At 37.6% G+C, this 22800-nt stretch overlaps 1 protein-coding gene and 1 non-coding gene across 3 annotated transcripts in view; both read left to right on the top strand.

The window, feature by feature from the left end:
* Nucleotides 1-22800, top strand: part of CCDC102B (coiled-coil domain containing 102B) — a 266641-nt gene that overhangs the window by 205450 nt on the left and 38391 nt on the right. The window lies entirely within an intron of this gene.
* Nucleotides 11709-11780, top strand: TRNAC-ACA. Its single transcript has one exon. It is a non-coding gene; the product is annotated as a tRNA-Cys (tRNA).

Raw genomic sequence — 22800 nt, 5'->3', positions numbered from 1 at the left:
ACTTTACTACTGTAAGGCAGAAATAATTACATATATATCCACATTAAAGTACCAAAATAACTGACCACTGTAATAAATATGATGTGAAAAGCAGCCTAATGAATAATATAATGATGCAATAATCAAAGTTAATAGAGACAAAAAAGGCAGTACCTAAGAAGCAAGGAGTATAATATAAACAGTTACTAAGACACATGGGTACTCTACACTGTATGACTAGAATCAAGAAGACTGAAGGGCTGAATGAGATAAGGCTTGCCAAGGACTATTTTAAGTTTTTCAAAGCAATACCATATCATGTAAAGTAGGGAAAATAAAAGGAAAAAAAATCAACTATCATCTTACCATCATAAGATGGTATTTCCTATTACTTCAGTGTATATTAACTTCAAATGCCCAGGCAATTTTATGCAGAATTGCAGTCATCATTTGCAAGTAATATACTCAGTCAGTTACCATAGCTTTCTTGGTGCTGTGTACTTTTCATTTTTGGTATTTCAAGGAGGGAGCGTGTAATATTTATCTCCTTGGATATAAATTATTTAATAAACCAACACTTCTTTACTGAATGTCATTTGGACTTTTTTTTCTCAACGTAACTTTACCATGACTATTTTCATGTACAGTTGACCCTTGAACAACATGGGTTTGAACTGTGTGGGTCTACTTAATATGAAGATATTTTTCAAAGAAAATACTACAGTACAACCCAGTCCATGGTTGGTTGAAAGTGCAGACATATATGGCCAACTCTAAGTTATAAGATGATTAACTTCCACGTTTTTCAAGATTCAAAGGTACAGACCTTTTATCCCCCACTGAGGGAAAAAAAAAAAAGTTTTCTAAGTGGGATTACATGACCCAGATAACTGCAATGGTGTGATCACTCACCTACAGCCAGACAACCTGGAATGCAAAGTCAAGTGGGCCTTACAAAGCATCAACACAAACAAAGCTAGTGGAGGTGATGAAATTCCAATTGAGCTATTTCAAATCCTGAAAGATGATGCTGTGGAAGTGCTGCACTCTGTATGCCAGCAAATTTGGAAAACTCAGTAGTGGCCACAGAACTGGAAAAGGTCAGTTCATTCCAATCCCAAAGAAAGGCAATGCCAAAGAATGTTCACACCACCACACAACTGTACTTATCTCACATGCTAGGAAAGGAATGCTTAAAAGTTCTCCAAGCTAGGCTTCAACAGTACATGAACCGTGACCTTCCAGATGTTCAAGCTGGATTTACAAAAGGCAGAGAAACGAAAGATCAAATTGCCAACATCCGTTGGACCATCGAAAAAGCAAGAGAGTTCCAGAAAAACATCTACCTCTGCTTTATTGACTATGCCAAAGCCTTTGACTGTGTGGATCACAACAAAATGTGGAAAACTCTTAAAGAGATGAGAATACCAGATCACCTTTATCTGCCTCCTGAGAAATTGTATGCAGGTCAAGAAGCAACAGTTAGAACTGGACATGGAACACCAGACTGGTTCCAAATTGGGAAAGGAGTACATCAGGGCTGTATATTGTCACTCTGCTTATTTAACTTCTATGCAGAATATTCATGCAAAATGCCAGGCTGGATGAAGCACATGCTGGAATCAAGTTTGCCGGGAGAACATCAATAACCTCAGATATGTAGATGACACCACCCTTATGGCAGAAGCAAAGAACTAAAGAGCCTCAATAAAAGTGAAAGAGGAAAATGAAAAAGTTGGCTTAAAGCTCAACATTCAAAAAACTAAGATCATGGCATCCGGTCCCATCACTTCATGGCAAATAGACAAGGAAACAATGGAAACAGTGAGAGATGGTGACTGCAGCCATGAAGTTAAAAGACGCTTACTCCTTGCAAGAAAAGCTATGACCAAACTAGACAGCATATTAAAAAGCAGAGACATTACTTTGCCAACAAAGGCCCATCTAGTCAAGGCTATAGTTTTTCCAGTGGTCATGTATGGATGTGAGAGTTGGACTATAAAGAAAGCGGAGTCCTGAAGAGTTGATGCTTTTGAACTGTGGCATTGGAGAAGACTCTTGTGAGTCCCTTGGACTGCAAGAAGATCCAACCAGTTCATCCTAAAGAAATAAGTCCTGAATATTCATTGGAAGGCCTGATGCTAAAGCTGAAACTCCAGTACTGTGGCCACCTGATGGGAAGAGTTGACTCATTGGAAAAGACCCGATGGTGGGAAAGATTGAAGACAGGAGGAGAGGGGGACGACAGAGGATGAGATGATTGAATAGCATCACCGACTCATTGGACATAAGTTTGAGCGAGCTCTGGGAGTTGTTGATGGACAGGGAAGCCTGGTGTGCTGCAGTCCACAGGATTACAAAGAGTCAGACATGACTGAGAGACTGAACTGGATGAACAGAAGTGGGATTATTGAGTTAAAGGATATGAATATAATATGGCTGTTGATACATTCAGAATTACTAATTTTCTTTGCTTCTAAATGACAGGTCAAACTGTGGAAATATTGGCTGTTATGTAAAATCTTAACTGCATCTTAACTGTTGGGAAAGTAAGTTCAAATCTCAAATGATATATTTATAAAGCTAAGAATTTAACTGTTCAGTTTGCCAACTTGTTATTTGGATTTACTCTCAAGCTTCTTCTTTTTGTTAAACTCTTTCCTTAGTGTGGCCATTATTATTATATATATTATATATTGTATATATTATTATTATATTATTTTGTTCAGTTCAGTTGCTCAGTCGTGACCAACTCTTTGCAACCCCATGGACTGCAGCACGCCAGGCCTCCCTGTTCATCACCAGCTCCTGGAGCTTACTCTACTCATGTCCATCGAGTCGGTGATGCCATCCAACCATCTCATCTTCTGTCATCCCCTTCTCCTCCCACCCTCAATCTTTCCCAGCATCAGGGTCTTTTCCAATAAGTTCTTCACATCAGGTGGCCAAAGTATTGAAGTTTCAGCTTCAGCATCAGTCCTTCCAATGAATATTCAGGACTGATTTCCTTTAGGAAGGACTGATTGGATCTCCTTGCAGTCCAAGGGACTCTCAAGAGTCTTCTCCAACACCACAGTTCAAAAGCATCAATTCTTCAGCACTCAGCTTTCTTTATAAGTCCAACTCTCACATCCATACATGACTACTGGAAAAACCATAGCTTTGACTAGATGGGCCTTTGTTGGCAAAGTAATGTCTCTGCTTTTTAATATGCTGTCTAGGTTGGTCAAAGGAGAAGGCAGTGGCAACCCACTCTAGGACTCTTGCCTGGAAAATCCCATGGACAGAGGAGCCTGGTAGGCTGCAGTCCATGGGGTCACTAAGAGTCAGACACGACTGAGCAACTTCACTTTCACTTTTCACTTTCATGCATTGCAGAAGGAAATGGCAACCCACTCCAGTGTTCTTGCCTGGAGAATCTCAGGGACAGGGGAGCCTGGTGGGCTGCCATCTATGGGGTCACACAGAGTCGGACACGACTGAAGCGACTTAGCAGCAGCAGCAGGTTGGTCATACCTTTTATCCAAGGAGCAAGCGTCTTTTAACTTCATGTCTGCAGTCCCATCTGCTGTGATTATTCCCTTATTGTAGCTTAATACCTACTCTTGATTTATATATATATATTTTTAATGATAGATTCTACTAATAAGAGGACTTTGAAAATATTCAGTGACTCTTCTGTGTTAAAAGAAATGTAAATCAGGGATCAAGTAGTTCTTAGTCCCTGTGTGTTAGTTACTCAGTCATGTCTGACTTTTTGTGACCCCATGGACTGTAGCTGCCAGGTTCTTCTCTCCATGGAATTCTCCAGCAGAAATACTGGATTGGGTAGCCATTCCCTTCTTCAGGGGATCTTCCCAACACAGGGATCAAATCTAGTTCTTTCGCATTGCCAGCAGATTCCTTACTGTCTGAGCCACCAGAGAAGTCCTAGATACCTACAATTCACAAACGAAGCAGGTGAGAAGGAGCCTATGGTAACTGACAAATAAAAGCTCTTTGGTGAGGGAAAGAAGAATTGGTTAACTTCGAGATGACTTTCATACTTCCAGGAGTTCATGGAGTTCTTCACTGAACTAAGATTTGGTGTAAGTACTCAGCTATAAATCAAATATATTCCCAGTGTAAAGGTCACAGTCTAATATAGATTGTATAACCTGTCTGCACAATAAATACCCTTTGAAATATTTTACTTTTTTCAACTTTAGATCTTTTTTAAAAAAATTATATTGGAGTACAGTTGAATAACAATGGTGTGTTTCAGGTGTACAACAAAATGATTCAGTTACACATATACATGTATCTGCTCTTTTTCAAATTTTTTCCCATTTAGTTTATTATAGAATTTTGAATACAGTTTCCTGTGCCAACAGTGGGTCCTTGCTGCTTATCTATTTTAAATATAATAGTGTGTTTATGTCAAGGTCAAATTTCCAACCTTTCCTTTTGGTAATCATTTTGTTTTCTGAGGTTGTAAATTGGTTTCTGTTTTGTAAATAACTTCTTTTTTTTTTAAGATTCCACATAGAGATGATGTCATATAATATTTGACCTACTTCACTTAGTATGATAAGCTTTAGGTCCATCTATATTGCTGCAAATGGTATTATTCCATTCTTTTTAATGGCTGAATAACATCCATTGTATAAATACACCACATCTTCTTTATCTGTTCATCTGTCAGTGGACATTTGGGTTGCTCCCGTGTCTTGGCTATTGTATACAGCACAACAGTGAACACTGGGGTACATGTATTCTTTCAAACCATGATTTTCTCCAGATATATGTCCAGGAGTGGGATTGCTGGATCATATGGTAACTATTCTTAGTTTCTTAAAGAACCTTTGTACTGCTGCTGAGAGCAGCTGCACCAATTTACATTCCCACCAACAGAGCAAGAGGGTTCCCATTTTTCAAACCCTCTCCAGCATCTATTGTCTGTAGACGTTGATGATGGCCATTCTGACTGGTGTGAGGTGATATCTCATTGTAATTTTTACTGTCATTTCTCTTATAATTAGTGATGTTGAGCATCTTTTCATGCGCCTGCTGACCATCTGTACATCTTCTTTGGAGAAGTCTCTATTTAGGTCTTCTGCTCATTTTCTGATTGGGTTGCAAAAATATTAATACTCAAGACTTATCTCTAGTAGCCAAGTCAATTTTTATGGGTGGGGCCTGTGCATGAGTATTTTTAAAAAACTTCTTAAATGATTCTGTTTTCTAGTGATTTATCAGAACCACTGGTCTCAGGAGAAAAGACTGCCATCATTGAAACTCAAATTCATAACTTTGGTCCCCACCGAATACACACATTTATGGTAACAGATTTTACCAGCAGAGTATAAATGAAATGGCTTGCTACAGAAACCAGGCTCTTAGTCCATTGTAGTTTGTACCTGTATCATAGTAATTTGCAAAACTGATTGATATGATCTTCTAGTTTTGAGAGAAGTTCAAAAATGGAAAATCACTTAAACAGATGGAATGAATAAGATACTATGAACAATGTAAGTTCACACTCAAAATGCTAGTGTTTTGCTAAATGCATTTGTTGGTGTAGCTTTACACTTAGTAATTATCACCTTATTACAGTTTAGCTAATTCTGGCTTTGCATTTTAATGCTCTTGGTGTCAAAAAGGTGTATCTTTTCAAAAGTCTGATATCATCAGCAATGATGAATGTGACAGACACTTTGTTTAAACCTACAGAACATTAATTATCTAAATTAACAGCTGATTTTTAAATAAGCCTTTATTTGGAAGGACACAGACCTTCTTTCCTAGCCCTAAATTTTGGTGAAATCTCATTAACTTACACTCTGCTAATTTTAAGACTGTGAGAATGGTGATAGACTGAAATTTGCATTTATCTATGAAAAAGATGTGGTAAGTGTTTCAGGTTAAGGTTAAAAATAAATAATAAAGAGGCCAGTTTCAGGTTCATGTGGGGACAGAAGCAGTGACCACTGACTCAGGATCTGAACTGAACTGCAAAAACCAGCCCAGTCCATTTATTACTTCCTGGATGAGATGGTTGGATGGCATCACTAACTCGATGAACATGAGTTTGAGCAAGCTCCAGGAGTTGGTGATGGACAGGGAAGCCTGGAATGCTGCAGTCCATTGGGTCTCAAACAGTCAGACACAACTGAATGACTGAATTGAATTTCTCTGTTAGATGTTAGAATACACTTGAGTTCTTCCCCAGAAGAGGTTTATAATGTGGCTAGTGATAGCCCAACATAAATGTCTGATGTTAAATGTGCCAAATCAGTGTCAAGATGATGGTATTTATAGGATGGAAGAAAGAATTGGCCATATTTCTTTTCCTTTCAGTGCCTAAGGGCTGTTTCTGTGTTTGTTTTAATTATTTATCATCTGTCATCTCAACTGGAATATATGGGCAAAGACCAGTACAGTTTGCGCCCCTAACTGGGCCAGCTTTCAGTAAAACTGTCCATTCCCTTCTCCAGGGGATCTTCCTGACCCAGGAATTGAACCCAGGTCTCCTGCATTGCAGGCAGATTCTTTACCATCGAATCACCAGCGAAGCCCAAAACTGTCTCAAGTGCCCCTAAAATAAAGACATTGTGGCACTATAACATGAGAAGTCTTGCATTCTCATCACTGGACACAGCTAATCTCAATCCTAATAAACCCTCTTTCTGTGGATAGTTTGAAGGGTACAACTTCCTGCAATCATTTATCATGATCTTACTCTTTCTCTACCCTACCAACCACCTAGATTGTCCTTGATGGGGTTTAGGGCAAACCATCCCAAGCTGTGCCACTCTGGCATGTGTATTATTTAGAACTGAAAACAAGCCCAAAGACTCGGAACTTTTCAACTGCCGCTCTAACGATCTAAAAGAATACAACATAGCTTCTTCCTGGGCTTTACTTTCCCCTGAAGTCTTAGAGCCCCTACCTCCATCTCCTTCAGTCAGTTCTGTGGCTCAGTCATGTCCGACTCTTTGTGACCCCATGGTCTACAGCACACCAGGCTTCCCTGTCCATCACCAACTCCTGGAGTCTGCTCAAACTCATGTCCATTGAGTTTGAGAAGGCTTAAACTATCCAACCATCTCATCCTCTGTCATCCCCTTCTCCTCCTGCCTTCAATCTTTCCCAGCATCAGGGTCTTTTCCAATGAGTTAGTTCTTCGTATCTGGTGGTCAGTCTTGGAGCTTCAGCTTCAGCATCAGTCCTTCCAATGAATATTCAGATTCCAATGAATAATCAGGAAATCCTGATTTCCTTTAGGATTGTTTAGGATTGACTGGCTTGATTTCCCTGCAGTCCAAGGGACTCTCAAGAGTCTTCTCCAACACCACAGTTCAAAAGCATCAATTCTTTGGTGCTCAGCTTTCTTTATAGTCCAACTCTCCAATCCATACATGACTACTGGAAAAACCATAGCTTTGACTACACAGACCATTGTCAGCAAAGTAATGTCTCTGCTTTTTAATACACTGTCTAGGTATGTCATAGCTTTTCTTCCAAGAAGCAAGTGTCTTTTAATTTCATGGCTGCAGTGATGAAATCATCTGCAGTGATTTTGGAGCCCAAGAAAATAAAGTCTGTCACTGCTTCCACTGTTTCCCCATCTATTTGCCATGAAGTGATGGACCCAAATGTCATGATCTTAGTTTTCTGAATGTTGAGTTTTAGGCCAGCTTTTTCATTCTCTTTCACTTTCATCAAGAGGCTCCTTAGTTCTCTTTGTTTTCTGCCATAAGGGTGGTGTCATCTGCGTATCTGAGGTTATTGATATTTACCCCAGCAATCCTGATTCCAGCTTGTGCTTTATCCATCCCAGAATTTTGCCTGATGTACTCTGCATATAAGTTAAATTAGCAGGGTGACAATATACAGCCTTGATGTACTCCTTCCACAATTTGGAACCAGTCCATTTTTCCATGTCCAGTTCTAACAGTTGCTTCTTGACCTGCAAAAAGTTTTCTCAGGGGGCAGGTCAGGTGGTCTGGTATTCACATCTCTTGAAGAATTTCCACAGCTTGTTTTGATCCACACAGTCAAAGGCTTTGGCATAGTCAATAAAGCAGAGGTAAATGTTTTTCTGGAACTCTCTTCCTTTTTTGATGATCCAACAGATGTTGGCAATTTAGTCTCTGGTTCCTCTGTGTTTTCTAAATCCAGCTTGAACATCTGGAAGTTCTTGATTCACGTACTGTTGAAGCCTAACTTGGAGAATTTTGAGCATTACTTTGGTAATCCTCCATCTCTTAATCCAGAATAATATATACCTCTCTCTCTGCTTTGCTTTGGAGCTTCCCAGGTGGCACTAGTGGCAAAGAATCTCCCTGCAATGCAGAAGACCCAGCTTAGATCCCTGGTCAGGAAGCTCCCGGGGAGAAGGGTATGGCTACCCTCTCCAATATTCTGGCCTCGAGAATCCCATGGACAGAGGAGCCTAGAAGGCTACAGTCCATGGGGTCACAAAGAGTCAGACATGACTGAGTGACTTTCACTTTGCCTTGCTCTGGAATTCTTTATACTTACGTCCATTCGTGCTGTGCATATTATAAATTGTATTTTCTCATGTTAAATACCTTATATTATTTTACTTGCCAATCAAAAAACTAGGAGGGAAAAAAAAGGGAAAGTCAGATCCCCTTCAGAACCTAATAACAAACCAAATGCATCATGTGTGCTGTATTCTAAGCTGAAACTTTTTTGACTTGTGTGTAGAAAATGTAGTGTGAGATAAAAACTCAGTAAAATCAGCATGTTTTAAGGACAGGTTCCATGGAAGACTTTAGAGCATGATCATTCGTTAGTGTTTCCCTCTCTTCTTAACTCTAGGCAACACTTTTAGACCACCTATTCAATGGACATGAGTTAAAGCAAACTCAGGGAGATAGTGAAGGGCAGGGCGGCCTGGCGTGCCGCAGTCCATGGGGTGACAATCAGACACGACTTAGTAACTGAACAACAACAATAATATATTTTTATTCTTTTGAACAATGTCTGATTTATTAGCATTTTTCATCCAGTTCTATTGTTCCCACTCATTTACGTTCTGAAAAATGGAAGTGGTATAAACCTCATTAGGAAAAAAATACCAATAGACAACACAGCAAAGAATAATCACTTTTTTTCTTTCTCTTTGGTTGAGTTAGTCTCACTTCTCAGCACCATTCATTCTTCATGCAAATCTATCTTTTCTATTTACATATTTCCTTTTATACTGACATCCTGCTCCCATCCCCTTCTCTCCAGGTGCAGCCACTTAATGAGATTTTGCGAATACTTTTGTTTAAACATGTTTTTTGTATATTATGTTCTTTGTGTCATGTGTATGTGTTTTAACTTGTGTTAACTCGGTGTGTGGCCCATACCCCAGGGAGAGCCTCACACAGATCTAAGAGGGGATCGGTACAGGGTGTTCCGGGGGGCTGAGAAGAGGAGCATCTGGGCCTCTGGTCACAGGGCGAGTGGACACATCACATCTGTGATGGGCACCAGGGGGTACTCTGCTCTAGAGCGGATGCCACACACCCGCCATAAGGCCCAGGGATCTTAAGTCGTGTGTAGTGAAAAGAGATGCAGATGATTTTATAAAAGGTAATATCTTTCTGATCCATGACTGAGTATATCCTTTTCACCTGTCTTTCTTAACACTACTCATATCTAGTTTCTGAGTATTTGATACCACGTATGGTAGAGTGGGATTGGATTCAGATCTGGAAATAAACTGACACGTGCATTTACAAGTGGTGTGATCTCAAGCTAATCACTTAGCCTCTCTGGGATGGATACCCTTTCCTTGTCTGTGAAGAATAATGTGTGGAATTACATAAATTCTACCACTGACATGGGGGTAGTTGGCTTAATGAAACCTTTGGGGAAAGTAAAACACCATCTCCTAAAATGTGAAAAATTATGCATAATTAATCTATGTCTCAGATCAAATATTCAGGGTGTAATCTTATAGTATATAACAGTGCTTAATTGAATGTTCCAGTATTTAACATAATATCTTATAATATTTAATCTTAATTATAAACTTCTAAACATAAATTATACTCATTCATTAATATAGATATTAATATGTTATTATTTCATATAAATCTTACTACAGTCCTGAAATTATACCCTTAATTATAGCAATTATAGAAATCTGAGTGAGTAAATGACAACACTATAGTCACACATGGAGAGGAAGAGTTAAGATACCAACTCAGGTGCTGAAATACATATTAAAAATATATCCTCTGGTTTTATACAGTTTTGTATTCTTTGCACAGTAATTTTGCAACACTGCATTCAATATTATTCTCTGTAATTGAACATTTAAAGAGAGAGTTTTATTTAGGATCTTGATTTCTATATTGGATTACAAAGCATTTTGATAAAAGGTTAGTGTTTCAAGTTCCTAGTAAGCCACTTTAAACGGAACATTCAGGAATAATTTTTCTTCCTGCTATAATCAGAATATTCTTGCCTTGCATATATCATAATTGAGCTTAATAGTAAAGCATTCCAAATATTTTGGTAAGATAAAACAAGGGCCATTCTATTGTGTCAAAAGAATTAAAATCCTTAAAATTTTCTCATATAGAATATATAATGAGAAAAATTATATATTTAGGGTATTAACATTATGTTTATAAAAACAAATGTCGAGTGGAATTATATTTCAAGTATACATGTTTCTTGTCTTATTTTGAAGTTTTGTCATTTAAAAGACATTTAATAAGTCATTTATTATAAGACATTTTGGTTATTTAACTAATGTGAAAAGTTAAATTATTTTTTTAGAGTTGCTGAAACTGGAATAATTAAAAAAGTAATGACTACTTGTATTTAAGCACTCAGAACTCTAAGGCTATGAAATTCTTATGAGTCATTTCTCCATTATGCTATAATAAATTAACAACTTGAGAAGCTTAAAAACATAGACAAACCAGATCTATAACTATTCATTTCTGTGGCTCTGCTATAGTTCAAAAAGCAGATAAACTATAAACCACACAAATTTAGGCATATTTAAATGTGTAATTTGATGCATTTCAAACTTAATGACTATAAATGCAAAACTAAAATTTATAGTGGCACAACAAACAGGTCTATTTTTCCTTTCATGGGAGGAAAAATGTGTGTTTTTTGATGCAAGATGAATAAATACAGCCATCCCCTAAAGATATAATATCTATGTTCTTACTGTATCTTCATATTTTATTGCCTTAATTTGCAGAAAATATTTTATTTTTGGTTAAAGTTATAAATTTAAAAAAGCACACTAGAGTTCTGGTGTTTTTGTTTGCTTCAAGTACCTGATTAGCTTCGGAAAGAAAGAGGTATAATTCTGTTCCTTCTTGGGAATTGTATATTTGATTGAAAGCAATCACTTTTGGGAGTTAAATTGGTGCATCAAATGACTGAATTGTATGTTTCAGAGGTGATCATCATATTTCCGAATACAATGGGGCAGGACTCTACTGAGCAGTAGAAGGTAGAGCAGAGTCAGAGTTGAGATCCAGAACTCTTCTCTGGAGGCTGGGGTGGGGGAAGGCAGAACCAGGATGTCAGATCTAGACTGAGACCATTTTGGTACAGAGTCTACACCAGAGAAATCCAAAATGCATGTTCTAAGCATGCTTCTAAAGCATCCAGGAGTCCTTGGAGTTGGTGTGCAGTCATCACCATCACAAAATGCTTTTGCAATCATGTGGGTGGGGTTTTTAGGGCAGATCTCCACTTCCCTGGTGGCTCAGATGGTAAAGTAACTGCCTACAATGCAGGAGACCCAGGTTCGATCCCTGGGTTGGGAAGAGCCCCTGGAGAAGGAAATGGCAACCCACTCCAGTACTCTTGCCTGGAAAATCCCATGGACGGAGGATCCTGGTAGGCTCCAGTTCAAGGGGTCACAAAGAGTCGGACACGACTGAGTGACTTCACTTTTCACTTTTCTCCTGAAGGAGAAGACGACGGTCAATCTCCATCATGGCCTCAGATGACAGGAATCTGGCACTGCCCTAGCCTGGGGCAGGGCAGTGTGGTCAGTGTGGGGCGGGTCCTCTCACCTTCCAACATTGTCTGTCTTGGTCTCTGGTGCAGGGGATGCCTCATTCCTGTGTCCTGGGATTTTCTCTGGTGGTGCCTTGTCCATGAAGAGTTGCCCGTGGTTCATCCTGTGAGGGGTGTGAAATCAGAAACACCCTCTGTCGCCATCTTGGTGATGTCACTCCTCTCTTCTTTTTGACTCTATCACTGAGCACAGTATCGCAAACATCAGCTTTTAGCGCTCTGCCCTCTCAGTTCCTCAAATTCTTCCTTTCCGATTATCTTGTCCTTCACTCGACTTTACCAACCTACTCCCAAGGTCACACTTAGACATTGCCTTCATCAATTACTACACATTCTTCAGGGTCTCAAACTCTCCAAACATAAGCTTATCTTTCCAGTTTAATTTCTTCAGTATCAAGCATAAAACTTCAACCCCTTGGAGCATACAGTCTATTGATACCATCTTTACACTGTCATTTATCCACCTCCATTTTTTTTCAATCCTCACATGTAATTGTGATGTCTCAACATTACAGTCCTTTCTCTGCGTTATACCTCCATCTCCTTGCCTCCATGTCTTTGGCAGACAGTCACTTGTGAAACTCACGCTCTGGTTGAATGCAGCCCTCTGCTTTGTCTGCAGCTGCTGTGGCACTAGAGAACCGAGCGCTATGCTAACAGGTCTTGGTTTAAATTCACCTCAAGTAGCATCTTAGTGTTCTAGCATTAACTTTTCTAAATGACTGTTTCACTTCCTCTCTCTCTTTTAATCCCTCCTCACTCCTGCACATTGAGCTGATAATCTTTCTGCTGAATTTACTGAGGGAAAAAGACAAACAGGAATGTGGAATACAAAATATGCACTCACCATCACATCTACTCAACTGATTTATATCAACTGGAACACCTATATTCTGCCTGTGTATCTGGCACTATGGATGAAATTTCTCAATTTCTATATGTGGTCAGCAAATACTTTATATATACCTATATATAATAGATTACATATATACATATATATACACACACACACATTCACATGTATATACATATGTATGTATATTTTATGTATATAATGTTTAAAATAAACCAATTTCCTTTACATACCTCATTGCTGCCACTATTAAATTTTACTCCCGCCATTTACAGCAAATCCTTGAAAGAGATGTATGATATTAACTTATCTCCAGAGCCTTCATTCTCTCTCTAATCATAACAGTGATACTTTTGATCTCTGCGTCTTTACTAATGCAGACTTGTCAAGGTCACAAATGTGCTCCATATTTTTAAAGCCAGAGCTCCATTCTTGGGTTCCATCTTTCTCAAAATATCATAGTAATTTGACACAATCAATCCCATTCTTAAAGTAACTTACTCTCCGGGCTTCTAGAAAAATCAGTGTTTCTTGGATTTCACCTTCTGCTCTGCTTCCTGATCTCAAACTTGTTTTCATGTCTTCAGCTCTGCATGTGTCTTAACCTAAGACTTAGAAATATTTGACTACAGACTTTGTAGATTTTTAGCATGTAAGAATCTTAGGGATTGTAAAGTGACTTTGTACTGAGAGGAGCCTAGCAGGCTCCAGTCCATGGGGTTGCACGAGTCAGACATGACGTAGCGACTAAACCACCACCACCACCACACTATAAATGGTGAGTTCAGTTCAGTTCAGTGTCTCAGTCATGTCCGACTCTGTGACCCCATGGGCTGCAGCATGCTAGGCCTCCTTGTCCATCACCAACTCCCCGAGTTTACTCAACTCTTGTCCATTGAGTGGGTGATGCCATCCAACCATCTCATCCTCTGTCGTCCCCTTCTCCTCCTGCCTTCAATCTTTCCCAGCATCAGGGTCTTTTCAAATAAGTCAGTTCTTTGCATCAGGTGGCCAAAGTATTGGAGTTTCAGCTTCAGCATCAGTCCTTCCAATGAATATTCAGGACTGACTTCCTTTAGGATGGACTGCTTGGATCTCCCTACAGTCCAAGGGACTCTCAAGAGTCTTCTCCAACCCCACAGTTCAAAATCATCAATTCTTTGGTGCTCAACTTTCTTTATGGTCCAACTCTCACATCATACATAACTACTGGAAAAACCATAGCTTTGATTTGTTGGCAGAGTAATGTCTCTACTTTTTAATATGCTGTCTAGGTTGGTCGTAACGCTTCCAAGGAGCAAGCGTCTTTTAATTTCATGCTGCAGTCAGCATCTGCAGTGATTGAGAGAGCAAAACTGTTTAAAGTTGGTTTTAGTGACTCAGATGGTAGGCAGTGATTCTATTCAAAGAAAGGTGAAAAAAATTTTTTGAAAATCTGGAATCTCAGTGTTACTCTAGTGAAGGAATGCTTACTACTGTGTCACTGGTTTTCGTATGTACAGAATCAGAATATTGTTTTAAGAAACGTGCCTTAAATATTGGTTCCCCACCTGTATTCCATCACTACCAGTAAGTCCCCACTGACTTGTAGTATTACTAAGGCCATGGTGGTAATGATGCATTGCAATCAAAGTCTGCTAACTTCATTCTACTTACTATTTAATGGAAGAAATGTTGTCTTTATTTCAGTATTGTATAAGTTTTGTAAATCATGACTACATTTCCATGTATTTATTCCTTGCTGTTATTTAAATAGTTACTTCCCTACCATCACTCTGAAGCTAAGTTGATCATAAATTTATTTTTTTACTAGGAAATACACAAAATACAATATTTTCCTATGTCTGAAACACTTATCCTGATGTGCCATTAATCTTTTTTCTTATGTTAAACAGTTCAGCTACTGCTGTAACTGTGGATTATTTTAGATAATAGTCATCAAAATTATTCAGACAAAATTAAAGTTTCTTGGTGAAGCAATTTCTGGAACGATATGGTTGTTGGTTCAGTTACAAAATAAACCAAAATTGTAATACAGGCAATTGCAGAAGTTTGGAACTCAGAAACTTAAATGTAATTCAACAAATAATGAGGTGTCCATTTCTGTTTCAGAAATATTTTTAGAAACACTGCACTTTTGGAATCTCTTCTAGTTCTTTGACACTTTCATAAGAAGGGGCTAATAACCATGTTTATAGGTAATGTATGCAGAAGTTCATGCCCTAGTCAGCTTGTATCTTCCCTTAATGGAAGAGTATATATTTTAATTATAGAGTTTTTTATTTGAATCTTATTAAAGAAGGATTTCATTTGTTTGGTCTTATTTTCTATGCCAGGAACATGGTCCATATAGTTAGGTGTGTATTGGTGAACTGGTTTCATTCTTAGGGAAGTTTCAGGATAAGTAACTTCCTCTCCATACATTTTTGTCTTTTTGGAAAACTTGTAATCTGGAAAGGTGTTTGTATCATAGAGGAAAACATTACTTGCTTTTATCATTATAGTTATCTCTCTAGTCCTTGTGGTCCATTTCAGACACTTAGACGTTTTCTTCTAAATTAGCAAAACTGATTATCAGATTATGATACTCTCCCTATCCTCTGTGGAAAATGAAGTCTTTCGGTTTAGCAATTAAAATATCACTTGTTTTCTCCTCTTAATTTATAAATCTTACTATATTTTTGTAGTCTTTATAAAACATCTTCTTGAAGGCTTTTTCTTTTCTACTTAAACTTCATTTTGAAATAGCATTGTTTCTCTTTCTAATTTTTGGTATCTAATTATTTTTAATAAGAGTTTGAACCTGAGTTGTAATCAATTAACCAAGAGTACTTGCTGGTTTTTAAATGTTCCATTAATTTCTAAGTTTTTCTTCATTTGGGGTTTTTTGGATAGAAGTCATGTGGCTTTTTTTATAAGGCTGTTATTTCCTTTGTTTCATGAAGGTCTCACCACACATTTGTATTAATAGAAACAGATTTCTCTGACTACTAGTATATTGTCAGCAGTATATGTGGCCGATAGGGTGGCAGGCACTGTTTCAAGTGGGCTAAATTGCTTGAGTATAAAGAGGTTTCAAACGATGTTAGGTAAAATTGAGTGGTTTTGTACTGAATTCTCTTGTTCTTAATGCTTATATTACTTTAAGAGTTCTCCAGTTCTAATCACATTTCATCTTTGCATTTCTATAACTGATGTTTCTGCAATTTCCTTTTCTTTCAGTTAAAATAATGAGGAATAATTGTATTTTTGTACCCATATTCAATATTAGTTGGGATTTAAACCTGCTGATTCTATACCTGTGATAAGAGATTAAAACTTGGGATAAAAATGGCAATTTCATTTATTCATTAAGTTTCATGATGCTGGAATTCACTCCAATACCCAAGGGCAAATAGGCACATAGTCCACTGCTCTTGAAAAGCTTCCTTCTGAAAGTAGACATCTGTTGTGTGTTAATTAAGTAACTTACAACAGGGAAGGAAGGACTGTTGGCTCCCTGGGTACTTTTATAATGTTTTCAGCTGTTGAGATTCTCAAAGAGGAAAGTGGGAAATATATACATCAAGACGCTGATCCAATACAAGCACTGTTGTCATGAAAATTAATATTACGTGACAATGTTTTGTCTTCCTTTGTTGTTAGACAAGATATTATTATTCTCTGTGCATATTAGATATTGGTCAGGTTAATGCAACTTGAAGTCAGTTTTAATAAAGATCCATATCAAAACCCTTGTGAGATACTGCTTACAAATTAAATACCCTTAGTGTTTTGTCACACATTTTGATGAGACTGTTCCACTCTATGGAAAGAGATGCTCTATAGTTGTCTGTAATTTGGATAAAATTAACACCAATTAAGTCTCCCTTATCAAGATGCTACACGGTAAACACTTGTAATATTTCTGCCCCAGGTGATCCAGTGGAATCCTGTAGTTTTCTCTCAACTACAAATTTGTCACATAATATCATGGCTTTGATTCTGCAGTTGCTATGGTACTCTGAACAAATTCTCAGAATTAGTCCCTCAGGGCATAAATTAAGACTCATCAGCCTTGTAGGATGCCAAACGCTTAGCTCTCACTGACCATCATGTGGCTTTAATTTATTGAAAAGAAAAATAACTGAGCTAAAATCAACTGTTTAATAGAATGCTTTGTATATAAATAAATAGTCACATAAGATTATGTAGGTCAATACATCTTCAAGCAGTGCCAGTAACTATTAGACTTTTAAGGCATCAAGTCCATCCAATTCTTGAATATTTCAAAAGTTCATTATTTAGAGGTAAAGCAATGAAATATTCTAGATTCAAGTGATATAGTTATTTAAGATAACATTCTTAAGAGATCTGGAATTACTGGATATATTCAATTGGCTTCTATTATAGCTACCCTAGAATTAATTTCATAATTAATATAATTTTATAAATTAATTTTTATAAATATTACAGCAATGGGAATATGCCATATTTACTCTTATTGTCTATTTTAACATTTTTGAGATCTAATTTATATACCATAAAATTATACATTGAAGTGTTCAATTCATGGCTTTTAGTAAATCATAGAGTTGTCTAACAATTACTATAATCCAGCTTTCCATTATCAGTCATTCCCCATCTTCTCTTTATCCCCAGCCCTTGGCAATCACTAGTCTACTCTCTCTCTCTGTGGAGTTTTAGACACTCCATAGAGTCATAGAATAGATGGCCTTTGTAATCGACTCCTCTCACTTTGCCTAATGTCTTCAAAGTTCATCCATATTGTAGCACAGATCAATACTTCCTTTTTGTATGGCTATACTACAGCTTTTCCTTTTTCAGATGATAAGTATATCGGTTGCTGTACCCCTTGGCTACCATGAAATAATGCTACTATGAACATTTATTTACAAGCTTTGGTGTAAATGTACATTTTTATTTCCTTTGGAATTGCTGTATCATATAGTAACTGTGTTTACATTTTTAAGGCCCACCAAACTTTTTTCCAAAGTCACTGTGCCATTTTACATTCTCACAAGCAATGTTTGAGGGTTCCAATTTCTTTACATTCTCACCACCACTTATCAGAATTCATCTTTTATTTATTACGCCAACCTCATGGAAGTGAAGTGTTATCTTATTGTGGTTTTGATTTGAATTTCCTTAATGACTTTTGGTTATTTGTAGATTTTCTTGGGAACAATTTATATTCAGGTTCTTTGCCCATTTTTAAAAAAATTGACTTTTGTTTGTATATTCTAAATGTAAGCCCCTTCTCAGATACATGATTTATAAATATTTTCTGTTATTTATATTATCTTTTCAACTTCTTGATAGTTTCATTTGAAACTTTTAGAAATAATTTAATCAAGTCCAGTTTATTTTTTCCTCTTGTTGCTTGTGCTCATGGTGTTTTGTGTAAAAGAAGATTGAATAGTTCAATGCCCTGTAGATGTACTACCCTGTTTTCCTAGCATTTTACAGTTTTAGATTTTATATTTAGGTCTATGACTCATTTAGACCTGTTGTTGTTTATTACTAGTCATTAAGTCATATCCAACTCTTTTGCAACCCCATGGACTGTAGCCCACCGGGCTCCTCTGTCCATGGATTTTCCAGGCAAAAATAGTAGAGTGGGTTGCCATTTTCTTCTCCAGGGGATCTTCCTGACCCAGGGATCAAACCCTTGTCTCCTGAATCGTAGGTGGCTTCTTTTACTGCTGAGCCATTAGAGAAGCCTGTTTGAGTTAATTTTTTTAACTGAGGTGAGATAGGAGTTTGACTTCAAATTTATGCTTGTGACTATCTAGTTGTCCTGGAACTATTTGTTGAAAAGATAATTCTTTATCCCATTGAAATATCTTGACACTCTTGTCAAAATCCAGTTGACCCTAAATGTAATCCTTTTTTTCTGGACTCTTGATATACTTTTATTCCGCTGACCTAAATGTCTATCCTTCTGCATTGTCTTGATTACTACAGTTTTAGTAAGTACTGAATTCAGAAAGTGTCAGTTCTCCACATTTATTCTTCTTGTCTAACTCTATTACTGTTTTTATACTTCTGTTGTTGCTAAGAATGTTGAGTTTTTCACAGATATATCCACACGTGTTCCCCCAAAGAAGAAAATATAGTCAATTGGTAAATTATTCTGGCTTGGTAGGTATTTTTGGATTTTTTTTTTTGTCTGTTTGCTTTTGTCACTAAGATGACAATAAAGCCTTTGGGGAAAGCAACTGATTTAAATTACTGGGAATAAAATTTTTATCTTTCATTCACTGTAAGATCCACTTAGAGAAACTGTCTCCAGGTTTCCCAAAATATAGTTTCCATAAAATGGTAATCTCTCACATCTGAACCATGTTTCACTTTATCAAATTACTCAGTTGAACTGGTCACTTAAAAGTGAACATTCCTTTTGCTCTAAAGAGTTTAATTGTTATTCACTTGAGATATACTAGTTTTGTGAACCCTAGAGCAATTGTACTGTTACTTTACCTCATTACCAAATTTATAGTTTACAGACCTCAAGTTCAACAAATTATTTCAACAATTACATTAATGCACAGCTTACTTGTTTCACATTTTTAAAACATTTAACAATGATCTAGTAGGCAATAAATCATTTCATCATTTTCATATAGGTAGCAATATTTTGTAACTTGAAATTAATTCTGATATTGAAAAATATGTAGAATTATGTAACATAAGCTATATACTTAGCAAACTTCTCAAAAGGCAACAACCACTTTCCATCAGAGATCACCAAGAAGTTTCAATAAAATGTTCCTATTGATTTTGATCTTTTTTCCCCTAGGTAAACAGCATATTGTGGTATATTCCTTAAGTGGTTTAGAATATTTCAGTTCCAATGAAAAATATCTGGAAAATTAGTCTGTATTAATCACTTACAGTCAGCAAGTTGTGCTCACTTATTCCTTACAAAGACTCTTCACTCCATGAGTTGAGTTCAGGGAATTTATTAACAGGTCACTTACCTGAGGGCCCCCCTGGTGGCTCAGTGGTAAAAGAATCCGTTTGCCATTGCTGGAGACGCAAGTTCAGTCCCTGGTGCAGGAGGGCCCCCTGGAGAAGGAAATGGCAACCCACTCCAGTGTTCTTGCTTGGAAAACTCCATGGAGAGAGGAGGTTGGTGGGCTATAGTCCCACCAACAAAAAGTCGGACATGACTTAGCTATTGAACAGCAACAACACTTAACGTGAATTTGTGGCATCCTTCATTACCTTAATCAAATCCTGAACTTGAGAGTTTATGAGGACATCTCACCATGGATGCCCTGGAGCTGACTGGCCAGAAGACCCAATACTAAACATGTCACTTCAGTAACAGGAATGGCTCCTGCTCCATTACTAATGGAAAGATGAATCAAAACTGATTATCATTCATTTCCAGTTAGATTTAGGTAAGGATTTATAGTAAAAATAAAAATGGGTCTATCAGCTGTTGTCTGCTGCATCTAACAGGCTTTCCTTTTCTAGTCATTGTTTCATTTTCCTCTCTTTTCAATGATGGAGATAAACAGTTTACATAAATTGCAAGTCCTTTTTGTTGAAATCACTGTCTCCATATTACCAAGTCTTAGATTATGACCAGACCTTATTATATTGCCGTTTTGATCAGCTTTTTTACATGGTTTAAGCATATTTTTCTTGAATTGTAAATTTTGGGGAATCTACCCAGATTTTGGCCAGACTGGTTGGGGCCTTACCAGAGAAGCAATTGGAACAATGCAGTTATTATGTACTCAGCAGTAAATATTGAACTGAATTTATCTGTCATATGGAAGTTTCAGGACACCATGGCTATAGAATTTGCAAATTATGGTCTTTCTTGGCAAAGACATTTAACAAAAGTAGAAGGGCATCTGCTGCTTTAGCCGCCTATGCAGCATCAATTTATTCTTTTTTTTAAACACGCAAACACTATTCTAAGCACTTGAAATCTATACATGAAAAAAATGAATATCCCTTCTACAAGGAATTTTCATTCAAATGGAGAGAGACCAAGACAATTCATATATAAATCATATGACTCCTGGAAAAAAAATATGTTTTCTTGCTTTTGGTGCAGGCTGCAATATTAAATATGATGTCTGGCCTCAGATTTGAATAAATACATGGAAGATGTTAATGAAAGTTAATCATCTAGGTAACTGTTGAATGGAGGTTCCAGGAAAAAGGAACAGTGAGTACAAAGTCCCTGATGAGAATGACTAAATAGAAAAAAAACAAAAAGAAAAAACAGGATAATATATGAGAGTGCACCCTGTATTGATGAAAGTATGTGTGCCCTTGAGTAGGTGAAAGAGGATGGGATCTGCTGCCCAAGTGGGGACAGCGAAAGTATATATGTATGCAGCAGTTACAAGAAGCTCACAGTCTCTGAGAGATACAGATAACTATTATAATTTAGTTTAAGAAGGTTAATATCAAGGGTAAAGGTAAACAGAGATAGCAGTATTTTTTTTAACAAAAAGACGCTTTTATTTGTTCTTCACAAAAATATCAGTTCAGTTCAGTCACTCAGTCGTGTCCGCCTCTTTGCAACCCCATGAACTGCAGCATGCCAGGCCTCCCTGTCCCATCACCAACTCCTGGAGTCCACCCAAACTCATGCCCATTGAGTTGGTGATGCCATCCAACCGTCTCATCTTCTGTCATCCCCTTCTCCTCCTGCCTTCAATCTTTCCCAAAATCAGGGTCTTTTCAAATGAGTCAGGTCTTCGCATCAGGTGGTCAAAGTATTGGAATTTCAGCTTCAGCATCAGTCCTTCCAATGAACACCCAGGACTGATCTCCTTTAGGATGGACTGGTTGGATCTCCTTGCAGTCCAAGGGACTCCCAAGAGTCTTCTCCAACACCACAGTTCAAAAGCATCAATTCTTCGGCACTCAGCTTTCTTTATAGTCCATCTCTCACATCCATACATGACCACTGGAAAAACCATAGCCTTGACTAGACAGACCTTTGTTGACAAAGTAATGTCTCTGCTTTTTAATATGCTATCTAGGTTGGTCATAACTTTCCTTCCAAGGAGTAAGTGTCTTTTAATTTCATGGCTGCAATCACCATCCGCAGTGATTTTGGAGCCCAAAAATATAAAGTCAGTCACTGTTTCCACTGTTTCCCCATCTATTTGCCATGAAGTGATGGGACCAGATGCCATGATCTTAGTTTTCTGAATGTTGAGCTTTAAGCCAACTTTTTCACTCTCCTCTTTCACTTTCATCAAGAGGCTCTTTAGTTCTTCACTTTCTGCCACAAGGGTGGTGTCATCTGCATATCTGAGGTTATTGATATTTCTCCCGGCAATCTTGATTCCAGCTTGTGCTTCATCCAGTCCAGCATTTCTCATAATGTACTCTGCATATAAGTTAAATAAGCAGGGTGACAATATACAGCCTTGACATACTCCTTTTTATATTTGGAACCAGTCTGTTGTTCCATGTCCAGTTCCAAATGTTGCTTCCTGACCTTCATAGTTTCTCAAGGGGCAGGTCAGGTGGTCTGGTATGCCCATCTCTTTTAGAATTTTCCACAGTTTACTGTGATCCACACAGTCAAAGGCTTTGGCATAGTCAATAAAGCAGAAATAGATGTTTTTCTGGAACTCTTGCTTTTTCGATGATCCAGCGAATGTTGGCAACTTGATTTCTGGTTCCTCTGCCTTTTCTAAAACCAGCTTGAATATCTGGAAGTTCACAGTTCACATATTGCTGAAGCCTGGCTTGGAGAATTTTGAGCATTACCTTACTAACATGTGAGATGAGTGCAGTTATGCACTAGTCTGAGCATTCTCTGGCATTGCCTTTCTTTGGGATCACAACAATATATGTTCTCTCATATATTATGCCTAAGAACAGAGTAAATGTCAGAAGACCTTAATCAACAGTTTGTTTCTTAC

The sequence above is a fragment of the Cervus elaphus genome, chromosome 27 (assembly GCF_910594005.1).
Source record: "Cervus elaphus chromosome 27, mCerEla1.1, whole genome shotgun sequence".
NCBI lineage: Eukaryota > Metazoa > Chordata > Mammalia > Artiodactyla > Cervidae > Cervus > Cervus elaphus.
The sequence above is the reverse complement of the archived record's forward strand: the minus strand, read 5'-3'. Positions and strand labels throughout refer to the sequence as shown.